At 34.7% G+C, this 9,712-nt stretch overlaps 1 pseudogene; it reads left to right on the forward strand.

The window, feature by feature from the left end:
- Window positions 1-8,453: 8,453 nt before the first annotated feature.
- On the forward strand, window positions 8,454-9,469 carry LOC143631461 (putative mitochondrial protein AtMg00860 pseudogene; annotated as a pseudogene).
- Window positions 9,470-9,712: the final 243 nt, after the last annotated feature.

Raw genomic sequence — 9,712 nt, forward strand, 5'->3', positions numbered from 1 at the left:
TTTGTAAAACACTTACACACACACACACACACATATATATATATATATAAATTAACTATTTTTGGAAAACATACAAAGGCTTAACTTGAATAAATTTGTTGATGTAAACTTCTGCCCAATGGTGATGTCTTACATTTATATCAAATAAAACTAACTCGTGCATAATTAAAATGGTTGTTTTACTTCTGCCCAAATGTGATATGTTATAATTGCTTTCCGCATATACTTTAATAAAATTTAATTCTACCGAAAGGTGATTTATTTTTTTGTTTAAGTAGAACTTTAAATTAAAGTAGTCTATTAGTTTGATGCTAATAATAGGCATATCACGTCTTCACTAAAATATATTAATCTTCACATTAATGATCCTTCATTAATCTTACAAACATATTTTAATTTCCCTACTTTAATGTCCCATTACATTACTCACTATAATTTTGTTCCTAGAAATTACTATATGATTCAGATCATCGCTATCTCTAAAACCTAATATGTTTTTTCTTCATAAAGAGTTTCATTAACTTTTAGCTCTCCTTTTTTTTATTTTCCCTCAAGACATGACTATCTTGCTTCTCTTTCTAATAACAATTATTCTATTGAAAACTAGAGCATAACATATGGAATGAGTCAGACATAATGTCTCTTATGATAATCAAAAACTTATTTAAATAAATGCTATCACAAAAGTTATTCCAGATTCAGTCTTTCCTAAGACTAATCTATTTTCTATGAAATAATCAAAATAACTTCTAAAATAGATGCACTCCTAAAATTCTAACTATAATGTTAAATGGCATTACTGAATACATCATAACGTACAGTATCATGACATGACCCATAAAATTAAGGGCTCACACATGAAAATAAATATAATTTTTCAGTACATTACATACTATATTTCTCAATAGTACAATTTGATGCCTTAAGAATCAATTATAACACTCAGAAGTACCAAAGGAAAATAAGTGTGCTGATCAGCAACATAAGTACAGGAAAAGAAATGTATGGTACTAGAAGATAAGATGTTATTAAACTTACTACCATTAAATAAAACCTAAAAGATGATAATTCTATGGTTAATGGACAAAATACAAATATTACTTTCAGCTTTAAGTTCTCTAAGGAGAAGCCTCGCTGAAAATATATGTCATTATACTAGGCATAAGCAATGAGACTATCAATAATTTAAAAGAACAACTGGCTGAAATAGGTAGTCACATATTCATGATATTTAAGTTTGTTAATTCTAATATTCCACTTAACACGTGATAGGTTGTTTCTAGTTCTGTACGCGTTTCCTTACCAAAAATTAACGAATAACTAACATGAGTGTTCGTGACAAAATTAAATGTTCAGGTTATTAAAAACCATAATAAACTGTTCTAGCTATGCTTTAGGATACCTTATAAATTATGGTGTTTAATCAGAATTTAGTATCAATACTTAAGCTACAATTTGACAGTCGTGAGGTTTGCATAGCCGGCATAAAGTCACTCTTACATTAAATTCTCATCTTATTTGTTATCAATCTCAAGATAGAAACATTTATAAGATAGAACTAGATGAAATTATATACTTTCACAACTGTTGTTATAATATTTAACAAAAGGTAAATGAGATCTATAATTTCATCCATTGAAACCAAAATTCATGAGAATTCATGACATGGTTAATAAGGATGATTCTTCATCTAATCTCATTCTTAGTTATTGTAAATCATATGTTAAATGCCTTAAATATTATTTTGCTTAACGAATAAGTATGGGTCTTCAAAAGTTATATTTCACCGACACTCGTGGAATTATTCAAAATGGAATATTCAGATATAATTCATTTATCATTTAACGACTATTTAATTGTATATAATCTGACTTCTATGGTCCACGGTCTTAAAGAGATCCATTCATATATACTTAATATGATTCTTTTAAATATGTCCCTAAGCTTCTAATTATGACACATGGACATTAAGGAAATCAAATCAAGTCTAATGTATGAATAAAAGGTTCATACGTCACGTACATCATTGAAACTTCTCATGTAGCTTTCCAAGAGATTCGAGGATTAGCATGAGTATTAAGTGTCTTAATCATAACTTGCAAGATTTATAAGAGGTGGGGAGTTAAAACTCGATATTAACTCAATTACACCTCTTGTACAAGACATTGCTCTATCACAACACTGCTTCATATAACTTATCTCTTTAGAATTCAATACTACTCTTACAGAAAGTTTCATTGTTACTTAAATATGGGCATTTTCAAATTTCTTACTAAACTAATCCTCACTAAGAGAAACTACAACAACTTATATTATTAACTTGTTTCTCTATTAGAATCTATTGGCCTTTAAATATTGACCCTAAGCATGCCACTTTCCTAAAGGTTTCGAAGGTCAGTGGGAGTAGTAAAAGTCCTTATAATGACTTGTCAGGGGAAAAAGAGGCAGGGGGAGAGAGTCATTAAATTTTACTCCAAACTTAACTCCTATTACACATCTTGTACACCATACTACACCAACTCTTACACACTTAGAATCTTGAAAATGAAAGCAACCTAAACAAGAGCTAATCCATAAAATCAAAACTTCTAATAAACCCAATAATAAACTCAGGAGGTCATCTAGGTTACAAAAAACTACTAACTTTGATGATTATATAACCTCCTTAACTAAAGTTGAAATGGATGATGGAAAATTTACTGATCCTACCTCTTCTAATTAAACCACTAATATCAATCAATCTTCTGAATGGAATAAAGCTATTATTAGCAATCTAAATTAAATTCTATAAGTCAGAATAACGTTTAGGTTTTGGTTGAATCATCAAAGAGTGTTCATAACTAAATTAAATCCTAATACAAACGTTAAGACATTAAGAAGCACGATTAATTGTTAAAGGTTAATTTCAAGAGGAAATAAATCATCAAAGAATCTTCTTACCTATATTACAAAAGTTTTCTTTGAGGATCATCATTGTTCAAGTAGCTTATAGTATTTAAGAGTTACGTTACTTGAACATTTAAAACACATTTCCCAAACAACTGACTTGTATATTTACATGTTCATAAAGCAACTTGAAAGTTCTAAACTGAAGGTCTAAAGCGCACTTAGTGCGTAAGTCAATATAATCCATGTATGGGTAAATGCACATATCAAAATGTGATGAAATATTTATACAATAATTTTCATCAAGAGTTAAATGGGTCAATGTACCTACCTCAAGATGGGTGGGAGCAACTAAACACAAACTTGTCCTTAAATAGATGACATTCTTTTGATAAGCATATGCTACATATGTCTTAAGTATTGTTTATACATACAAGTATTGTTTATACATACTTTAATATGATGGATCTCAAGAGATATCCCTTACGTGATAGATATCATAACATACTGAGACAGAGACGAAGGGACATTAGTTTTGTTCTATAAGTATTAACTTAAAAAGGTCCATACACAAGTAGCAAACAACATTTCTCTCTTTTAGAGTAAAATAGGATTGCTGAAATTATTTCCTTGTGCTTCATTAAGTAGAAGCGTTATGTAGTTGAATTCTATACTTGTTCAGATAATACCCAAAATTACAACACACTAGATATATCTAGATTAATGTGAAGCATCTGAAAGAGTATTAAAATATCTTTAAAGGAAACGAGAGACTAAAATTTAAAATGAAGAAATGAGAACACAAACTGATTGATTACTCTATATTTTGTTATACTCAAGATAACGTAATGTAATTTTGGGGATATATTCTTATGTCAGAAGATAAATGTATGTAACACCGTGAAAATACCCCATCTAGTTTTGGGCCAAAAATTTCAAGATTAGAAATTAAAGGGCTAAAAATGCCAATTTTGAAAGTTGAGGGACTGAAAATGAAAATTTTGAGTTTTAAGACTTGTCGCGCTACGCGATGATCTTCTGATAAGCATCATCGCGCTACGCTATTATCCAATCACACAAATCAAGAAAAAGGTAGGCGTCACGCTACGCGAGGAAGAAACTCACTGGTCTCATCGCGCTACGCGATGACCAGGATAACGAAATCGTTACACGTGGCAATTCCTGGAGAATTGCGGCTCGCGCTACGCAACGGCCCAAGTGAAAGGGTTATCGCGCTACGCGATGGTCTGCAAAACTCGCCTATAAAAGGGCAGCTACGGGTTCAAGCCAATGCATCTCATTTTCTCCTTCATTTCACACACTTAACCTAGGTAATTGTGCCAAGGGTGTTCTAGGGTGTCGAGGGCCGTTTTCGTGAAGAACCGAGGTGTCGTTACACTGTTTAACGAGCTGCTGATCTGGTAACGAAGTACAAGCTGAATTGCTGCTGATTTCTAAAGTTCTTAAGTTCCGTCAAGCCGATTAAGGTAGGAATAGGGTTAAGTTATTTACTATTTACCTTAAATATCTAGTTACAACATAGTTAAGAGTATAGTCGTTAAACTGTTAATATTTTCCAAGTAATGTTTTATAAAGTAAACACGTTGCTTCCATATGAAGTAATGTTATCAAAACTATTATTTTGATGGGCATGTAGTAATTGGAAGGGTGGTATCATTAGTAGACTTTTCTTGCCTAAGGAAAGCAATTCGTACAAATCCCAATCAACCACGGGACCCGTTTGCTTACCTGGAGAAGTTTGCCAACGTGATATCCTTTATTAGGCCAAAGCGTGCTATTCCAAACATCATATGTAAATTCAAAGTATTTTCATAAACGACTATAACTATACTAAGGTTAGGTCAGACCTAAGAGTCTGCTGATCAGACCTCGAGTCTGCTGAACTGAATCAGACATCAAGTCTGCTGATCAGACCTCGAGTGTGCTGAAACTAAAACAGACTTAAAGTCTGCTGAATTGGGTACTTATGCATACCTTTTATGAATATAGGTTAATAGGATACTGAAGCTAACGAGATTGATATTTCTTACTGATAATATAAGGTGAACACGTTAACCTTTTACTGTCTAAACTTATTTTACTCTAGTAATAGACTGGTTGTTTATTACAAAGAGTCTGATAAATTTTTGCATGAGATTTAATCTCTAAAATCGTTATAATACAAAATAGATAATAAAAAGCAACTCAGACCGAATACACATGTGTCTGGATCCAAACATAACTGATAATTGGCATACAAAACCAAATAAGTCATAACCGGTTCTCCAACAGGGTTACACAGCCTAGGGGAGGGTTATCTCTGAACAGGGGCTATGTACTTGGGGAATCCTTGAATTGTGTGTGTAGGGTAGTGGTACAAATCCCGGGAATGGACAGGCATTCCCGCTGAGATTGTGAACAGAAAACTATGTTTGTATTTAATGACTGTAATAAATGTTTTATTGAGTCAACGTTTCACCAGCATATAGCTGACGTGTTTTTCCCACCCTTGCAAGTAATTAAATGAAAATAGATGGTATACAAGGATTGGAGTCATAGAAGATCGCTCGAGATGGCTCGTTTTATAAATCCTTGTATTATTAATATCACTGTTTTGTAAAACTGAAACTTGTGTGTTTAATTTCCGAGTAAATTTTGATAGCGTAAATTAATATTTTAATATTTAAGACTTCCGCTAAAATAAACCTGCTACTCTGATATATTTACAAAACAGGTACCAACTGATGGTCACACTCCTAGGCCCTGAAACGGGGTGTGACAGGTTGGTATCAGAGCCATCGGTTTCAGCGAATTAGGTATTTAAATTAGTACCTAAGCTTTAACCATTTATCTGATAAGTAGGGATAAGTTATGATTGGTAGTCTGCCTATCCCTAAGTTATTATATATGTAGATGTCTTACACTAACTACTATGGACAAAAACGTCGGGTCGCAAGGCGATTTAACCCTGCCCCCGATGCTGAGCCGTCTGACCGAGTTAGCACAAACTTTGGTCCTAGGTGGCCAACTTTTTCAGTAAATCCGAATGAACCGGTGCACGTTAACCCGGCTGATCTGAATCCGATGAATCCAAACCAGTCAAACCCTGTTGATCAAATCGATCCTTACTTGGCTTACGGAAGCCAACCAATTTATGCTCCGGGTAGTCCAGAAATGCCAATCGAAATATCCAGTGACACTTCCGAAAGTGTTCCAATGACCGGTACCCCTAACTATTATCCATGTGATCTGGAAGTTCAGAGTAGAGTCAAACAGGAAACCAGTACTGAATCTTCAAGTTGGATGAACTGTCATTCCAACCAGAGTTTATGGCAGTTTGGATCACCCCCACCAGGTGCTCAAACTTTAGCCAAACCAAGTCAAAGATCAGTTTATTATTCTGATAATCCTAATTTTCCACCGCATCATGGACCCGTACCAACCATAGCTGAACAAGCAAACGAGATACGAGAAGAAGCCCGCTTGATTGAAGAATTTTATACCACCAACCTTCCTGATGAGGAAATGCAGACTTATATAGCGAATCCTCACCTGTATCCGAGAGAAAACGCTTATCTTTTCCTTCGGCATCCGCACCGGTAGGGTATCCCAACCCACCCAACTCGGTGATGGATGAATTAAGAAACGAAAGGATCAAGAAGAAAAAGATGGGTGATAAGATCATAAAAAAATGTGATAAGATGAAGAAGATGGTTAAGAAATGGGCCAAAGATTAGGATTATATAACTGCTGATGTTGTATTTCTATCTTTTGTAATATTATGAATAAAAGTTTGCGTGTTGTGTTTTAAATTAATGTATTCATATGATTTACAGAATGTCTGAACAACGAGAAACCCGAGTTAGTCAAGGGAGTCAAGCTGATAAAGTGAAGACCCCTGAAAATAATAATTCACTGCCTGAAGAATACATTGGAGGAATTCGTGATATGATAAAAGAAATAGTTTCTCCGATAATCAAAGACCATACCGTGAATTCAAAAAGTGTGGCTAGATCAAAATCAAGATCAATTAAACAACCAAGTCATAGCATATCCGTTCATTCTAAACCAAAAGATTCAAAAGGACGAGAGATGATAAAACAAATGAACTAAAAGATAAGGGATACGAGAGTTCTACTGCTGAGTATGAGCCAAAACAAACAAAGAAAAGGAACGTCAATACGGGATGTACGTTTAAGGACTTTCAAGTATACTAACCGAAAGAATTCTATGGGGATAAGGGCACGATTGTTACTCTTCGTTGGCTCGAGGAAATGGAGTCAATAATTATTATCAATAAGTGTACAAAAGAGGAGAGTATCCAGTACTCGTCCCAGATGTTTAAGGGAGAAGCGCTGGAATGGTGGAATACGTTGATAGACGTGAAAGGAAGAAGCAATTTGTATAATCTCGAATGGGAAACTTTTAAAGAACTGATCAAACAAAGATTTTGTCTTATCTACGAGGTTGATCAGATTCAAACCAAGCTTTGGAACCACAAGGTTATTGGCACCAATATCAAGGAATACAACACTAAATTCCTTGAGTACTGCAGGCATGTTCCACATCTTGTTACTCCCGAATATAACAAGGTGACTCGATATATTTATGGTTTGCCAAAGGAAATCCGTGATCATGTGAGATCACACATTCCTGTAACAACTGAGTCTGCTATTGAGCTGGCTGGATATTTGATGGATAGTATGATTAGAAATCGAGAGGAGGAAAGGAAGATGATGACTGAGAAGACGCGTGAAGTTAATGAGAAGAGAAAGTTTGAAAAAGGGAAGGAGAGGTCGGCTGCATTTAATCGACTGATGTGTAAAAATTGTGGTAAGCGACATGACAGGAGGTGTTTGAAGCCTACACCGAAAGTTGATATTCGCAAGTTTGATCCGTATTCAACTTGCAACTTTTGTAAACGACTGGGACACAAGGAAGAGGATTGTAGGAAAAAATTAATCGTCTGTTTTGATTGTGGTGAGAAAGGGCACTTTAGTGCGGAATGCACTAAAAAGAAATCGGCAGTTAGAGGCGCAGTGGTAGTGGTGTCAGGAATAAAGCCAAGAAGGGAAATGCCCGTGCATTCATGCTTAACACTCAAAAGGTGGGAGAATTACCAAACGTGATTACTGGTACGTTTCCTATTAATAAAGTTTATGCTAGGGTTTTATTTGAATCAGGAGCCAATCAAAGTTTCATAGATTATAAGTTTTGTAGTCTATTGAATGAACCTCTAGCTAAATTGAATAATCAATATGAAGTAGAAACAGCTAATGGAAACTTAATCCGAATATCTGAGGTATTAAATAGTTATATTATCTTAGTCGGATATGAAATGCCAGTGCAATTGTTACCAATAGAGTTAGCTGGATTTGATGTTATTTTAGGGATGGACCGGTTAGCTGCCAACCAAGCCCGAATACTATGTAACGAAAAGGCTATTGAAATTCTAACTCCAAACAATAAAATGATGCGAATAGCTGGCGATAAAGAATCTGGTAAGATAGCAATTATTTCAAAAATAAAAGCTAGTCATTGTTTAGGAAAAGGTTTGCTTAGCATTTATGTCTTATGTAACCAAGGAGCCCGAGCCTAAGAAACTAGAAGAGGTCCCAATTGTCGTTGAATTCAAGGATGTATTTCCTGATGAATTACCGGGAATTCCGCCCGATCAAGAAGTTGAGTTTAGAATCGATTTAGTTCTGGGAACAACTCCAATTGCTAAATCACCTTACCGATTAGCACCAACTGAAATGAAAGAGCTGAAAAAACAATTGGATGAGTTATTGGAAAAAGGATTTATACGACCAAGTTCTTCACCCTGGGGAGCTCCAATATTGTTCGTAAAGAAGAAAGACGGATCAATGAGGATCAAGAATTGAATAAAGTCACGATCAAGAATCGATATCCACTCCCGAGGATTGATGATCTTTTCGATCAGTTACAAGGAGCAAGTTGTTTTTCCAAAATTGATCTAAGATCCGGGTATCATCAATTGAAAGTTCAAGAAGAAGACATATCCAAGACAACATTCAGAACGCGATACGGACATTATGAGCTCACTGTTATGCCTTTTGGACTCACTAATGCTCCGGTAGCTTTTATGGATATGATGAATCGAATCTGCAAACCTTACTTGGATAAGTTTGTTATTGTTTTTATTGATGACATTCTTATTTATTCCAAGACGAAAGAAGAACACAAAGCTCATTTGAAAACCATACTTGAAACATTGAGGAAAGAGAAGCTTTATGCCAAATTCTCGAAATGCGAATTCTGGTTATCCGAAGTACAATTTCTTGGGCATATTGTTAATGAGAAGGGCATTCAAGTTGATCCAGCAAAAATTGAAGCTATTACTAAATGGGAGAAACCCAAGACTCCGACACAAGTAAGAAGTTTTCTGGGGCTAGCAGGTTATTATAGAAGGTTTATCCAGAATTTCTCAAGGATAGCGGTTCCATTAACTTCACTAACTCGGAAGTCTGTGAAATTTGAATGGAGACTGAAGCAAGAAGAGGCATTTGAAACTCTTAAACAGAAACTAACAAATGCACCTGTCTTAGCCTTTCCTGAATGACAAGATAATTTCATTGTATATTGTGACGCTTCACATACAGGAATGGGATGTGTTTTGATACAAGGGAAAAAGGTAATTTCTTATGCTTCACGACAATTAAAGGTTCAAGAGAAAAATCACACTACCCATGATCTGGAATTGGGAGCTATAATTTTTTGCATTAAAGTTATGGCGACACTATTTATATGGTGTGAAGTTTACAGTTTATACTGATCATAAAAGTCTAAAGCACATATTTGATCA

The sequence above is a fragment of the Bidens hawaiensis genome, unplaced genomic scaffold (assembly GCF_021521415.1).
Source record: "Bidens hawaiensis isolate Kalapana, Puna unplaced genomic scaffold, B.hawaiensis_p1.1 tig00006076_1, whole genome shotgun sequence".
NCBI lineage: Eukaryota > Viridiplantae > Streptophyta > Magnoliopsida > Asterales > Asteraceae > Bidens > Bidens hawaiensis.